Raw genomic sequence first — 15805 nt, forward strand, 5'->3', positions numbered from 1 at the left:
GGATACAAACATCCAGATTCAGGAATGTCAAAGGTCACCAGTTACATTTAACTCCACAAACTCTATACTAGGACATATTAAATCAAGCTCCAAAGGTAAAAAATAAAGAAAAGATTTTCAAAACTTCTTTCAAAAAAAGAAAGAAAGAACACCTACAGGTGTTCCAATTAGCCTGACAGCAGACTTATCAACAGAAACCTTGAACCAGAGGAAATAGATGAGAATTGTTGAAGGAAATCATGCCAACCAAGAATATCATATTTAGCAAAGATATCTTTAGAAATGAATGAGTAATAAAGACATTCCCAGAAAAACAAAAGCTGAGAAAATGTATCTCCACCAATCATATCCTACAAGGAATACAAACGAAAGATCTTTGCATTAAAAGGGACGTTCATGAGTAAGAATAAAACATTAGAAGGTAAAAATTTCTACTAAGAATAACAGCACATATTCAGAATTCTCTAAGACTGTAAAAATGGTAAGCCAACCAATCATATTTTAATATGAAGATTAAAGATCAAAATAACTAAAAATAACTACATTAATATGTTAATATATATGGAATTTGTGAAATGTGAAAATAGGGTATCATAAATTAAAATTGTGGGAGGAATGCAGTGTAAGTATAGAATTTTTATTAGTGCACTTTATAGCTCTATTGTTTTTTATCATTATGATCATGCTAAGATAGTATTGTCTCAACATAGCTCATTATAATCAAATATATTTTTGTAAGCTTCATAATAACCTTTGAGAAAAAAATTATAATAGAAAAACCAAAAGTTACTAAGTAAGTATTTAGAATGCACCATTAGAGTTTGTTACTTAACTACAAAATAGCATTGTTAGGGAGAAAGAAATTACAATAAAATTGAAAAGAAGTTACAAAATAGCTATAGATAAAGCCTCACTGATTGGAAATTACCTTGTAAGTCAATGTAAATATTCACCAATTAAAAGACATAAAATGACAAAATAAGTGGTGTTGTGTTTTGGATGTGAAGTATCCCCAGAAAATTTAGAGGAGAAATAATTAGGTTATGAGGGCCTTAACATCATCAGTGAATTGATCCCCTGCTGGTATTAACTGAGTGATAACTGCAGGTGGGTAAGGTGTGGCTGGAGAAGGTAGGTCATTGTAGGCTTGCCTTTGGGGTATGTATTTAGTATATGATGGGTGGAGCTTATCTCTCTGATTTCTGATCTTCATGTGAGCCACTTCCCTCTACCATAATCTTCTACCATGATGTTCTGCCTCACCTTGAGCCTGGAGGAATGGAGCTGGCTGTCTATGGACTGAGAACTCTGAAACTGTGAGTCCCCAAACAAACTTCTACTCTCCTAAAATTGTTCTGTTTAGGTCTTTTAGTCACAGCAGCAAAAAAAGCTGACTAAAAGTATTGGAAAAATAAAACACACCTTTATGTTGCTCACAAGAATTTAACTCTAAGGTTGCACATAGTCTGAATATAGAGAAATGGAGTAGGATATTTCATGGCAAATGGAATCCAAAAGGAAATTGAGTAACCATACTTATATTAGAATGAATCACCCTTACTTAAAGCAAAAGCAATAAAACAAAAAAGGTCATTATATAATGATAAATGGACAATATAGCAAGAGTAAATAAAAATTTTAAACATATATGGACCCCATATTAAAGCATATAAAAACACAACATTAATAGAATTAAATGAGAGAAAAAGTCCAATATAATAATAGTAGGAAGCTTTAACATCCAACTTCAGCTATGAACAGATAAAGAACATAGAATATCAACAAAAAAAATAGCAGAGATAAATTGAGCCTTAGACCAAGCGAAACTTACAGACATATACAGAACATTCTATGCAACTGGTGAGTAATGTACATTCTTTTCAAAAGTATACAGAACATTTTCCAGTGCAGTTCATATGATAGTTTCCCAAAATAATTTCTACATATTGTGAAAACTAAAAACATGAAATAGTATCTTAATTTATCACAATGCAATACAAATAAAAAATAACAACAAGAAAAACCTTTGAAAACTATGAAAATGCATGGAAATTTACTATTAAACAACCAAAAGATAGATCATGGATAAAACCTAGAAGGAAATCAAAAGACTTATTGAAACCAACAAAAATGGAACAGCATCCCAAAACCTGAAAAAGCAGTACTAAGAGGAAAGTTTATAAAATAGCAGAAATATCACACATAAATACCTTTCATGCTGCCCAAGGAACATGAAAAAAAGAACAAATAAAACTTAAATTTACTAGAGGGGAAGAAGTAATCAAGAGCAGAAATAAATAAAGTTGAAAATAAAGCAAATAATACAAAATGTCAATGAAATGAAGAGGTGGTTCTTCAGAAAGATAACAAAACTGGCAAATCCTTCACCATACTCAGTATGATAAAGAGAAAGAATCCTATAAATAAATGCTATCAATAAAATCAGAGATGGAAAGGGAGATATTACAACCAATACCATAGAAATAAAGGAGCTCATTAGATATTATCATAACTAGCAATGTGTCAAAATTTTATATCTGGGAGAAATGAACAAGATACTGAAACCATACAACAAGAATGAATAATGAAAATAGAACTTCTGAATGCAAAACAACATCTTCCAAGAGGGAATCATAGTAAAAAAAATATCATAAAGTAAATGCCCAGGATCAAATAATTTCACTGCTAAATTCTAGTGAGTTTTTAAAATTAGATACCAAGAAAGGAACATATGTATATCAATAAACATGACAAACCACATCAATAGAACAAAAAAAATATATGATCTTCTGTGTAGATGCAGAAATGGCATTGGTAATATTTAACATTCCTTCATGATGAAACTCTAAACAATTTTGGTATTAAAAGAGTATATCTCAACATAGTAAAGATCATACATAACAGTGAATTTCATACTGAAGTTTAAATTTTTTCTGTGAAAATTTTGTTTTATAGGAATATTTAAATGACCACATAAAATAGTAGATAGCTAAGGTATGCTGGAATTTTACTTTTTCAATGGATTTATATAAAATTATGAAGATTGTTTAATGCAATAATACAATTTTTAAAAGTTAATATACACTATTAGTATTATAAAGCTATTAATTTTTTTTTTTCTTTTTCTTTTAGACTGACCGAACTTTTGATTTACAACTAGGGATAAGCCATAGGATGGAATGAGCATCTGATTTACAAAGATTCCATATACAAGTATTTAAAAAGACTAATTGTGAACAAAACTTATGAAACATATAAAGAATCAAATGTGTTTTCTTGTTTTAAATATTTGTATTTTGTAATGTTTTATTTCTTACTCGTTTTTCTTACATACTTATTCTACCACTGTTTTTTTTTTTTTAATTTATTTATTTTTTGTACCACAGATTGAATTTGAGGGCACTTGGCAGCAGTTGAGCCACATCCTCAGCCCTATTTTGTATTTTTATTTAGAAAGAGAGTCTTACTGAATTACTTAGCCCTTCGCTTTTGCTGAAACTGGGTTTAAACTCAGATCCTGTGCTTCAGCCTCTCAAGCAACTTGGATTTTTTGTTTTTTAGTTATACATGACAGTAGAATATATTTTGACATAATATATATGCATGGAGTGGAACTTCCATTTCTGTGGTTGTACATGATGTGCAGTTACCCTGGTCATGTATTCCCATATGAACATAGAAAACGTATATCCAATTCATTCTATTGTATTTCCTATTCTTATCTTCCCTCCCTTTCCCCCACTCCAACCTGCCCAATCTGGTGAACCTCCCTTCTCTCTCTACATTCCTCAACTATTATAAGTCAAGATCTGCATATCAGAAAGAACGTTTGGCTTTTGGTGTTTAGGGATTGGCTTATTTTACTTAGCATGATAGTCTCTAGCTCCATCCATTTACCAGTAAATGCCATATTTTCATTCTTCTTTATGGATGAGTAATGTTCCATTGTGTATGTATACCACATTTTCTTTATCCATTCATCTGTCAAAGCTATCTAGGTTGCTTCCACAGTTTAGCTATTGTGAGTTGAGCTTCTATAAACATCAATGTGACTGTGTCAGTATAGAATGCAGATTTTAAGTACTTTGGATATAAACTGAGAAGTGGTATAACTGGATCAAATGATGGGTCATTCCAAGTTTTCTAAGGAGTCACCACACTGTTTTCCAGAGTGGTTGCAGCAATTTGCATTTCCCTACATCCTTGAGAACATTTATTGTTACTTGTATTCTTGATAATTGCCATTCTGGCTGGAGTGAGATAAAAATCCCAATGTAGTTTTAATTTGCATTTCTCTAATTGCTAGTGATGTTGAACATTTCTTTATATATTTGTTGACCATTTGTATTTCTTCCTTCTGTGAAGTGTTTGTTTAGTTCCTTTTCCCATTTATTGATTGGGTTATTAGATTTTTTTATGTTAAGTTTTTTTGAGTTCTTTATATATCCTAGAATATAATGTTTTATCTGAGATGCAGGTAACAAAGATTTTCTCCCATTTTTAGGCTCTCTCTTCATGTTCTTTACTGTTTCCTTTGCTGTGAAGAGGCTTTTTAGCTTGACACCATCCCATTTATTGATTCTTGATTTTACTCTTGTTGAAGAATTTGGTTCCTAAGCCAACACGATGGGGATTTGGGCTTACTTTTTCTTCTAGCAGGCTCAGGGTCTCTGGTCTAATGCCAAGGTTCTTGATCCACTTTGAGTTGAGTTTTATTTGGGGTAATAGATAGGAATCTAATTTTATTTTGTTACATATTAATATCCAGTTTCCTTAGCACCATTTGTTGAAGAGGCTATTTTTTCTCCAAAGTGTATTCACAGGGCCTTTATCTAATTGTATTTATGTGGGTTTGTCTCAGTGTCTTCTATTCTGTTCCATTGATCTTCATTTCTGTTTTGTTGCCAATACCATGCTGGTTTTGTTACTATAGCTCTGTAGTATACTTTAAGGTCTGGTATTGAGATGCCTCCTGCTTCACTTTTCTCATTGAAAATTGCTTTGGATATTCTGTGTCTCTTATTTTTCGAAATAAATTTTGTGACTGCTTTTTCTATTTCTATGAAGAACATCATTGGAACCTTAGTAAGAATTGTATTAAATCTGTATAGCACTATTGGTAGTATGACTATTTTGATAATATTAATTCTGCCTATCTAAGAATATGGGAGGTCTTTCCATATTCTAAGATCTTCTTTAATTTCTTTCTTTAGAGTTATGTAGTTTTGGGGGGAGTTCTTTTCATGCCTTTTATTAGATTGATTCCAAAGTATTTTATTTATTTATTTTTTTTGGGGGGAGGCTGTTGTAAATGGTATAGTTTTCTTGATTTCTCTTTCAGCTCATTGATCAGTGCTGTATAGGAAAACAATTTATTTTTTGTTAATTTGCTACTTTGCTGAATTCATTTATGTTATAGAAGTTTTCTAGTGGAGTTTTTTGGGTCTTCTAAATATAATTTTATGTCATTGGCAAATAGGGATAGTCTGAGATCTTTTTTTCCTATTTTTATCCCTTTAATTTCTTTCTTCTAATTCCTCTTGCTAGATTTTTGAGGACTATCTTGAATCAAAGTGGTGAAAGAGGGCCTCCCTGCCTTATTCAAGTTTTTAGGGAATTGCTTTAAATTTTTCTCTATTTAAAATGATATTGGCCCTGGGTTTAACCTTTATAGCTTTTACAATGTTGAGGTATGATTCTACCCTCCTTAGTTTTTCTAGTTATTTAAACATGAATGGATGTTGTATTTTGTCAAAGGCTTTTTCTGCACCTATTGAGGTAATCATGTAATTCTTGTCATTAAGTCTATCAATATGATGAATTAGGTTGACTGATTTCCATATGTTGAACCAACCTTGAATCATTGGAATGAACCCCACTTGATCATGGCTCACTATCTTTTTAGTATGCGTATGCATGTGATTTGCCAATATTTTATAAAGAATTTTTTCATCTACTTTCATCAAATATATTGGTCTGAACTTTTCTTTCCATGGTGTGTCTTTGGGTTTGGAATCAGGATGATACTAGCTTCATAGAATGAGTTTGGAAGGGTTCCCTCCTTTTCTATTTCATGGAATAATTTGAGGAAAATTTGGGTTAGTTCTTCTCTGAAGGTCTTGTAGAACTTGGCTGAGAATCTGTCTGGTCATGGGCTTTTCCTTCTTGGTAGGCTTTTGGTGTCCTATTCAATTTTATTGCTTGAAATTTATTGCTTTAAATTTTATGTGTCCTCTGATTCAATTTCTGTAGGTTGTCTGTCTCTAGAAATTTGTTGATGTCTTCAAGATTTTCTATTTTATTGGAGTATAAATTTTCAAAATAGTTTGTGAATATTGTCTCTATTTCAGGAGTATCCATTTTGATATTTTCTTTTTCACTGTTAATTTTAGTAATTTGGATTTTCTCTCTCTCTTCATTTGCTTGGCTAAGGTTTCATCAGTTTGACTTATTTTTTCAAAGCACCAACTTTTTGTTTTGTTGATTTTTTTATTGTTCCTTTTGTTTCAATTTCATTGATTTCAGCTCTGATTTTAATTATTTCCTCTCTTCTACTGCTTTTGGTGTTGATTTGATCTTCTTTTTCTAGGGTTTTGAGAGGTAATGTTACTTTATTTTTTTGTTGTTGTTGTCATTCTATTCTTTTAATGAATATGCTCAATGCAATGAATTTTCAACTTAGCACTGCCTTCATAGTCTCCCAGAAATTTTGATGTTGTATCACTATTCTCATTTACCTCTAAGTATTTTTTATTTCATCACTGATTTCTTCTGCTATCCATGGGTCATTCAATAGCATATTATTTAATCTTCAGGTGATAGAGGAGCTTCTATTTTATATTTTACCACTGATTTCTAATTTAATTACATTATGAAATGAGGTATCATCTCTATTATTTTTTATTTGCTATGAGTTGCTCTGTGGCCTAAGATATTGTCTACTTTACAGAAGGATCCATGTGCTGCTGAGAATAAAGTGTATTCAGTCATTGATGGATGAAATATTCTTTATGTTAAATCTAAATTATTAATTGTATTTTTTAGTTCTACTGATTCTTTATTTAGTTTTTGGTTGGAGGATCTATCCAATGGTGAGAGAAGTTTATTAAAGGCATCCAGAATTATTGTGTCTTGGTCTATTTGATTCTTGAAATTGAGAAGGATCTGTTTGATGTACATAGATGCTCCATTGTTTGGGACATAAATTTTTATGATTGCTATGTCTTGTTGATGTGTAATTCCCTTATCAATATGAAATGACCTTCTTTATCCCTTCTGATAAACTTTGGCTTGAAGTCCACTTTATCTGATATGAGGATAGAAATCCTTGTTTGTTTATGAGATCCATGTTAATGATATTTTTTTCCCACACTTTAACCTTCAGTTTATGGATGTCTTTGTCTATGAGGTCTCTTGGAGACAGCATATTGTTGGGTCTTGTTTTTCAATCCTTTCTGACAGTCTTTGTGTTTTGATTGGTGAGTTTAGGCCTTTTACACTCAATTTTATTATTGATATATAATTTTTATTCTATCAATTTGATTTGTTTTTTAATTTGGACTGTTTTGTATTTTTTCTTCGACTATTCTAGTATAGTTCTTCCATTTGCTGGCTTTCACTTTTTAAAAATTTTTATTCTTCATGAAATATTTTATTGAGCAGGTTTTGTAGAGCAGACTTTCTAGTTGTGAATTCTCTTTTCTGTATCATAGAAGGTTTTTTACTTGATTGTCAATTCTTAAGTTAAATTTTGCTGGGTATAGTATTCTGTGCTGGTATTCATTTTCTTTCAGAGGTTGGTATATATTATTTCAAGGCCTCCTAGCTTTGAGGGTCTGGGATGATAAATCAGCTATAATCTAGATTGGTTTCCTTCTATGCATACCTTATTGTTTTTCTCTGGCATCCATTAAAATTCTATCCTTATTCCATGCTAGCCATTTCAATAATAATGTACCTGTGGTAATTTTGTGTATTTGGGATCCTATAAGCCTCTTGTATCTTATTTTCCATTTCATTCTTTGGGTTTGGGAAATTTTCTGGTATTATTTCATTGAAAATTTTATGCATCACTTTGGTTTGTATCTCTGAGCTTTCATCTATCCAAATAAATCTTAAATTTGGTATTTTCAGATTATCCCATATTTCTTGGAAGTTCTGTTCATGGTCTCTTAATATCTGTTTTCCATGGTCAACTTTATTTTTAACATTACATATTTTATCTTTATTGACTGAAACTCTATCTTCCAAGTGGTCTAGTCTGTTAATGGTGCGTTCCATTGAATTTTTAATTTGGTTTATTGAGTTATTCATTTTGAGGATTTCTGCTTAATTTTTTTTTCAGAATCTCTCTTTACTCAAGTGATCTTTCACTTTATGTATTTTCTCTCTGATATTACTCCTTACATTTTCCTTTACTAACAGAAGAGTTTAACTATGACATTCTAAACTTCTTGTTTGACATTTCTTCTGCTGTGGTAGTCATGGATTCTGTTATTGGCACATTCTGGTTGTTCGGGGAAATTTGTTCTCTTATGTTTTCATGTTGTTTGTGTGTCTACCTGTATAACAGTATGAATCTGAGACAGTATAGTTTCTACCCTGTACACTTACAGTGTCCCTGAAGGTTTCCAGTACCTCACCATTTAGGGGGAGACAAATAATAACAACAACCAATGCAAATAATATACAGCACGAAAGCATATAGCTCCTGCTTTGATGTCTACAATGTTATCACAATAAACAGAATGATATAATTAGTTATTGCCTACAATAAAAACAGTAAGTTTGCAAAATTGTTTGCAAGTTCGAATGGTGGACAGGGAGAGAACAGAAGACATGTAGGATGTGATGACTGAAGGTGGAGGAGAGAGGATAGAAGTAAAAAAATAAAAGAGGAGTGAAAGAGAGAACAATAGGGATTGACTATTAGCAGAGGATAAGAGTGAAATAAATTCAAGGGAAAAGATAAGTGAGAGAAAAACTATATGTAAAGTAAAAATTTTGAAAATTAAAAATAAAAGAATATAAAAAAACTGAAATATACTAATCAAACTTCCTAGTCCTCAAAAAAACTGATCCATGAAAAATACTGATTTCAAAAATGCTACAAATGAGAAAAGAAAAAAAAATGAATATGTATACATGTCCATGAAACATTAAGGTCACAATTAAGCAGAGAAAAGAATAAAGGGGGGAAAAACTTATTAATGAAAAGTTAAAGAATTGTTTCTGTTGGAGTTTAAAAGATCCTTAGCTTACTTTCTCAGCAGTTAGATTGGTTTGTCTGGAGTATAATGCTTGCTCCACCCTCAGGGTAGGATTACTAGGGTGAGAGAAGTAATCCCATAGGCAGTACTTCCCGAGGGGGCATTTAGGCTAAGGCAGGATCCAGGCTCTTTTCTGGATGCCAATTGGTCTGGAGATACTACATCAGTGTGCCTCCAGAGCCCAGAAACTGCCAGTACATGTCGGAAGACTGTACCCCATGATCTTCTCTGGGTTTCTCTCATGTGGTAGAGGAGCCAATTATTAGTCCACTATCACCTGTGGAACCCAAGTATTCTCGTCTTGGGTTTAATCTCCAAACTCAGTCTTTCCCTCCCTAACCCTTTCAAATTCCCAGCCATGCAAGTCTCTCCCTGAGAGTCCTGGTCCTGCAAGCAGCCAGATTAAAAGGGGAGAGGAAGAGTCAGGTGGGTTTCCACAACCAGTTGTTTGGTATAAATCTCTCTCCACATTTAATTTTCTCTTGGTCACTCAGGCACACTCTGTCATGTAGTGTGGGTTTGCCAGGCCTGTATTTCAGGCCAGACTCGGGTTTGACAGGACTTGACTCCCAGCAGCTGGTCCCCATGCTATGGGCTACAAAATGGTTAGTTCCTGTATCCTCTGCCCACCATGAGAGAGATGTGGCTTCTTTCCTATACAAGGCTATTGTGAAGTGCGTCATTCAGTTTAGTCAGGGAGTGTCCTTGATCTCGGAGCTCTCTGTTCCTTTACATGCCTCAGTCCTCCCAATGTGGGTTCCTTTAACTCCCTTATCCCTCCACTGTGCTCAGGGAGGGACTGGTCTGGGTGGTGACTCCTGCTGCAACAGCTGGTGTGGCACTGGAGATTTCTTCCTTATTTTATTATATCCAATCTCCTGAATTCCAATCTGTTTTGAATGTTCACTATTAAATTCCAATAACATTCTCCTCCTTTTTTTCATTTACTCACCTTTGAGAAGCTGGCTGTTTGCTGTCTTGGGTTTGTGCCACAGAGTAACCAGGAAGGCAATGTGCTCTATTCCGCCATTTTGAAACCTCTCAAATATTTTTCCATATTCAAGAAATTAGTAACCAATAAAAACTATTCCTGAGGAAGCCCAGGCAGACCTTGGACTTACCAGAGAAGACTTTAACCTAGCTATTTGACATTTACGTATTCATTACATATATTTTAAAAAATGATTGAACACATTATTAAAAATATCAGTAGGAAACTAGCTGTAGCTCCAAATGAGAATGAGATATTCTAACAAATAACACAAAAATGTTGTCAGGATTTTTTTGACAGACGAAGTCTGAATCCTCTTATGAATTTTTAATGCATTTGGTAATTCATTTTTTTCAGTAATATTTGTGCTTTTATTGTACAAATATTTCCCAACAAAAAAATCATTTAAACTACTTAAATTTATTTGCTCATTTTTAGAACATAAAAATATAATTTAGTGTTTATGTATTGTTTGAGTTTATTCTTGCTTTGTTTTGTTTTAAGGTTAACTCAGGATTTTTTTGTAATATAATCAGGATTTCTGCAAATAAATACTACAACTGGTTTCTTTTAAATTCTTTTTGTTTATTTTGTTTTGTTTTTTGATATATAGTATAATTATAAATTCAACAGTGTAAATGAGGATATATTTTATATTTCTCCATTAAATGTGATGTTCACTCCCATTTTTCAGTAAATGTCCTCTATATCAGTTAGTAAATTCTCCTTTATTCTTTATTTGTGTAAAGCTGCTAGCATGGATAAATGTTGAATTTGTCAATGTGATTTATTTGACAAACCAGTATGTAGTTAGGCAGCATAGTCATGTGCTGCCAAACTATGTGTTCATTGGCAGAGGACCACATATACTGTCCCATTAAATTATATTGCTTAGTCATCAGTTATCTTCATTTGTGTAAATGTACTCCATGATGTTTACACAATATTCTCAGAACAAATTCTAGTTGTTCCATGAAAATATAGCCCTACAAAAGTGAGTTCTCCAGTTTTCCTTTGATCTAATGCTATTGTTTATAATATAACAGGATATAGAAGTACTACAACATTTTCAAGTGTCAGCTCTTCATTTTGGCTGTTTTTATATTCAGTAATATTATGATGAATAATGTGTATGATTATAAATCTGTAAATGAAATGCTTTTTTCTCTCCTTAGAAAAATGTCTTCTGAGAGGAGTGATTTTATATAGGACATAAATATTAAAAATACCTCTCCAGAATGGTCAGGTCCATATATTCTTTAGCTTGCTGGGTTATTGAGTATTTTATTTTTTACTGTAATTGTTGGGTTATTGGGAAAATTTTATATTTCTTATCAGATATACAGTCTATATAGGGACTTATATTCATGTATATGTTTGTAAATATGTGTGTATACATACATATAATTTTATGCCTAAATAAATATAGTCTTTTTTATTGATTTACATTTGTTTTATGTTTTCTATGGACTTAGGTAGATATTTTTTAACTATTTCAATGTAATATAAATACATAAATGTTTTAGTAATTAGTAAGCACTTATTGCCAGCCAAAGTTGTAATCCAAATTAAAAATAGAGCAATTCAGATGTGTTTTCTCCTATTTTTCCAACAAGTTATATTTTAATAATTTTTTTTTGTAATTCTGAGAACTATATACTATGTTGGTATCACATCACTTAATACATATACTCCTGAAGAGATCATTTCTATTTTAATGTTCAGCTTGACAAATAAGCAAGCAAACTGTAAATAAGTAATTTATTATTAATGAAAGGACATTTTTATATTGCAACCTTTTTGCACACATTCAGACATAAAATTCAGCGCTGAATGTTGTTGAACTTTTTATGTGCACTAAAGCCATGAATTTATAAAAAAAAAAATTGCAATAATTTGGAACTGTTTTGCTGGTCTTATCATTTAAGTAGCATATAATTTATGTTTATTTCATGTAATTACAGCCTTTGGTGATGTTCCATAATTTAAAGCATATTTATGATCTGTATCTATCCCATTTGCCAAGTCATGTGAAACACGAAGCATTCCATTGGACGATGCTTTGCTAAAGACTATTCTAAAACATAATGAGTTTACTTTTCTTATATTTTTTAGTTTCTTGAAGACTGTATTCTATTAGGACTGTTCTTATTTTTTGCAGTAATCACTTCATATAGCCCATTCTAGATTCATATTTCCATCTTCCAGCAATGCTCTTAATTCTATAATAAGCAATTCATCTCTTACAGTCACTTTCATGGTTCACACAATTCATGATACCCAAAGGCCTGCTTACTATTTCAAACCATAATTTTAAGAGTAAGGATCATTAATGATACTTAAATTGTGAACAACATAACCGTACTAAAATGATATCTTATGCAGAATAAAATTTTGTAATATGTAGAATCACCTTGGACCCTATCCAGAAGGCATTAAGTATGGAAGCACTCTAGTAAAAATATCTCATTACAAGATCATTTCTCTTTCAACATGGTTTTCTTTCACTGCATTAACATTATATTTCTGAAGTCAGTTTTAGAACTATATCAGTAAATAAGTTTGAAACAAACTAAGAAACAAATAGGCATTAAGCATACACTAAACTTCCAGGCCAGAAAAGATAACATAAACCCTTTACTCCCTGCTCTGTTACTACTTATAATTATAAACTCAGAAAATAATGCAACCAAAGAAAAATTCTGGTGAAAATAGGAAAGCAACTGATTTGGAACCTCAAGACTGAGTAAATGGCACAGTAACAGAGGTGATCCATCTCAATCCAACAACATAAGAATATAACTCAGACATAAAAACTGTAGCACAAAGAAAAAACAAACAAGGAGAGAAGACACAATACTCTGCTTAGAAAGAAAACAGGTGATACTGAAAATGCTAGGGCCACGAAATGACCAAAACTGCATTTCAGAAGAAATAGATCAATTCCTCCAAATATATAAGCTACCAAAATTCAAACGAGATAAATAATGTGTATAGTCTTGTTACACTTAAATATAATTCATAATTTAAAAGCTCATGGCAAATGAATCTCCAGGACTATTTTCTTGCAGCTGTGACCAAAAGTCCTGACAAGAACAATTTTAGAGGAAACGTTTATATGGGGCTCACAGATTCAGTCCCTAGATGGCCAACTGTACTGCTCTGTGACCAAGGTAAGGCGGAACATCATGGTGGAAGGGTGTCATGGACTAAAGCAGCTGGGGACATCACACCAGGAAGCAGATAGAGCTCTCACTCACCATGGACAAAATATATACCCTGCAGTTTGTCCTGAGCAATCATACAAAACTAGTGAACACACACATACTCTCACATATACACACATGCAGGTCTGTATACACTCAAACACTAAGTGAAAAGAAATGAAAAGAAGCAGGAGGAAAAAGCAGGGCAAGACAAGGGAAGGGAAGGTGAATTAATCGACAGAGAACACAGGAAGTTGAAAGGGTCACTCCTTAATCTACTAGCATTGCAAAGACCCCAAATGCTAGCACACTGAGTTTTTGAATGCCTTAGTCCAAACCAATGATCACAGTACCACTGTTGTTTGTAGATGAAAACTGTGAAACTAGATTGGTGGGAAGAGTGCTGGGTTTCCTCCAGGGTCTAACCCCACTCCAAGGGAGTTTGCTTTTGGTGACCATATGCAAGGTCACCCATCCTCATCAAATCTTTTGGCACTCAGCAAAAGAGTGTAGGTTAACGGTGGCTTCCATTCTCTATTGCTTTTTTTATTGTCTGCTTTCCATAGAATGATGAACATCATTCTGTGTTACGGCATTGTCTAACGGCCCAAGAATGATCTAGCCCCACATCCCTTTCACTGGGTTTTGATAGGAAATTAAAACATCAGATATTTGGATATATGAATCTTGGAGAAGGGAAAATAATAAATATCTCTTGCTTTTCTAAAGGGCAGAGAGGGGGAAAACAACCTTCTTTGGGATTAGAATGTCTATGTCACATATCTTTCTACGTAATGATTTGAATCAGAATATGTATTCTGTGACTTTCTCCAAGAAATAATTTAAATCAAATTTATGGCAACAGGTTTGGCAGGGTCTACACCTTTCAATAGTATCTGTGAATAACAGATTCGTCTCATGACAGAATTTTAGACTAGACCACTGAAAATTTCTACACTGGTTCCCAAAGCTAAAGCTATATTATATTTCTTTCTTTATGCCTTCCTATTTTATAGTTCTCTTTTCTACATTTAAGCACTCTGATTGCTAAAAATGGTCGATTTGATAAAGTGATGGTGAGCCATGGAAACATTTAGACATTCTAGAGATAAATTCCAATTCCCCATGTTTAAGCTAAACCTGGATTTGAGAAAGAGAAAGACAGAAGAAGGGAAAGAAATGGAATGGGAAGGGAACAAAGGCAGGAAGAGAACAAGCTGGGGAAGAGTATGGGAGGAAGGGAGGAAGGGAAGAAGGAAAAGGGTTTTGTGCTAAGGAGTGGTAAGACTACCCTATCAGCTTGCTATTCTCCACCAGGCTTAGTATTCAAAATGCTCTCAAAGTTAATTAAATTTTCTTCCCTGACCCATTTCAGTGAGCTAAATGGACAGTATATGAAATTCCTTTTTCAAAATATTGGTTCACAGGAAGATGAATAGGTAATAATAAATTTCAGGTTAGTACTTGAATTTCAACACCCGCATGCTGAGCTACATATCCTAATCCTCTTTCCTAAGGGCTTGATCAGACTATTCCTTTTAGCTTCACTTAATTACTGTATTTTTGCATACTGCTGCAAGTCTCAACCCACGTTTTACCCTTAATATAAATTCCCCTTTAGGATTCTTAGCCTCAGTTAATAGTTCTCTAATTCTTTTTGCCACAAAGAATTAAAATTATTGGAATTTTGCCTTCACATCTATTCTTCATTTCTACTTAGTTTCAATAAACTACAAAAGACTCACTAATTTTTCTTAACATCTTACTCATTGATTTTCGCCTTTGTAGAGGTTCAGTGAATTATGATAGGAACATATTACATTTTTCTTACACTATATTAGGCTTCTGATTTGTAATCTATTCCTAGTCTTTTTCCCATGAAATCCATCTAGCATTCTGATGTTACACTACTTTGCATGTATCACACCCTTTTATGAAATCACTGAGTACAATCAATTGAAGTAAAATTTGCATCCCCTCAATTGACTTCATAGGCACTCTGTAATCTGTCCCTAAATCACTCCTATTTTTTTCTCTGTCTTCATATTATCATAGCCTGAATACCTGTAACTCTTCTGTCTTACAACCTTGGCTGGTGATATTCCTTCCTTTTAGAATGTCTTTGTGTTGAATAAGATATATTCCATGCTTGTATGAATACATCAAAATAGGTCCTACTGTCATGTATAACTAAAAAGAATAAATAAGAAAAAGAAAAGAATGTGTTTCCTCCACTATTACAAACTCATCTTTAATTCCAGGTTTATCTCAGCCTAAAGTCCTCAGTGAAAAAGTTCCTGGCCTTTGGTATATAAAGCTTTCATACTTTTGAAATTCTT

This window comes from Marmota flaviventris, chromosome 12 (genome assembly GCF_047511675.1).
Source record: "Marmota flaviventris isolate mMarFla1 chromosome 12, mMarFla1.hap1, whole genome shotgun sequence".
NCBI classification, from domain to species: Eukaryota; Metazoa; Chordata; class Mammalia; order Rodentia; family Sciuridae; genus Marmota; species Marmota flaviventris.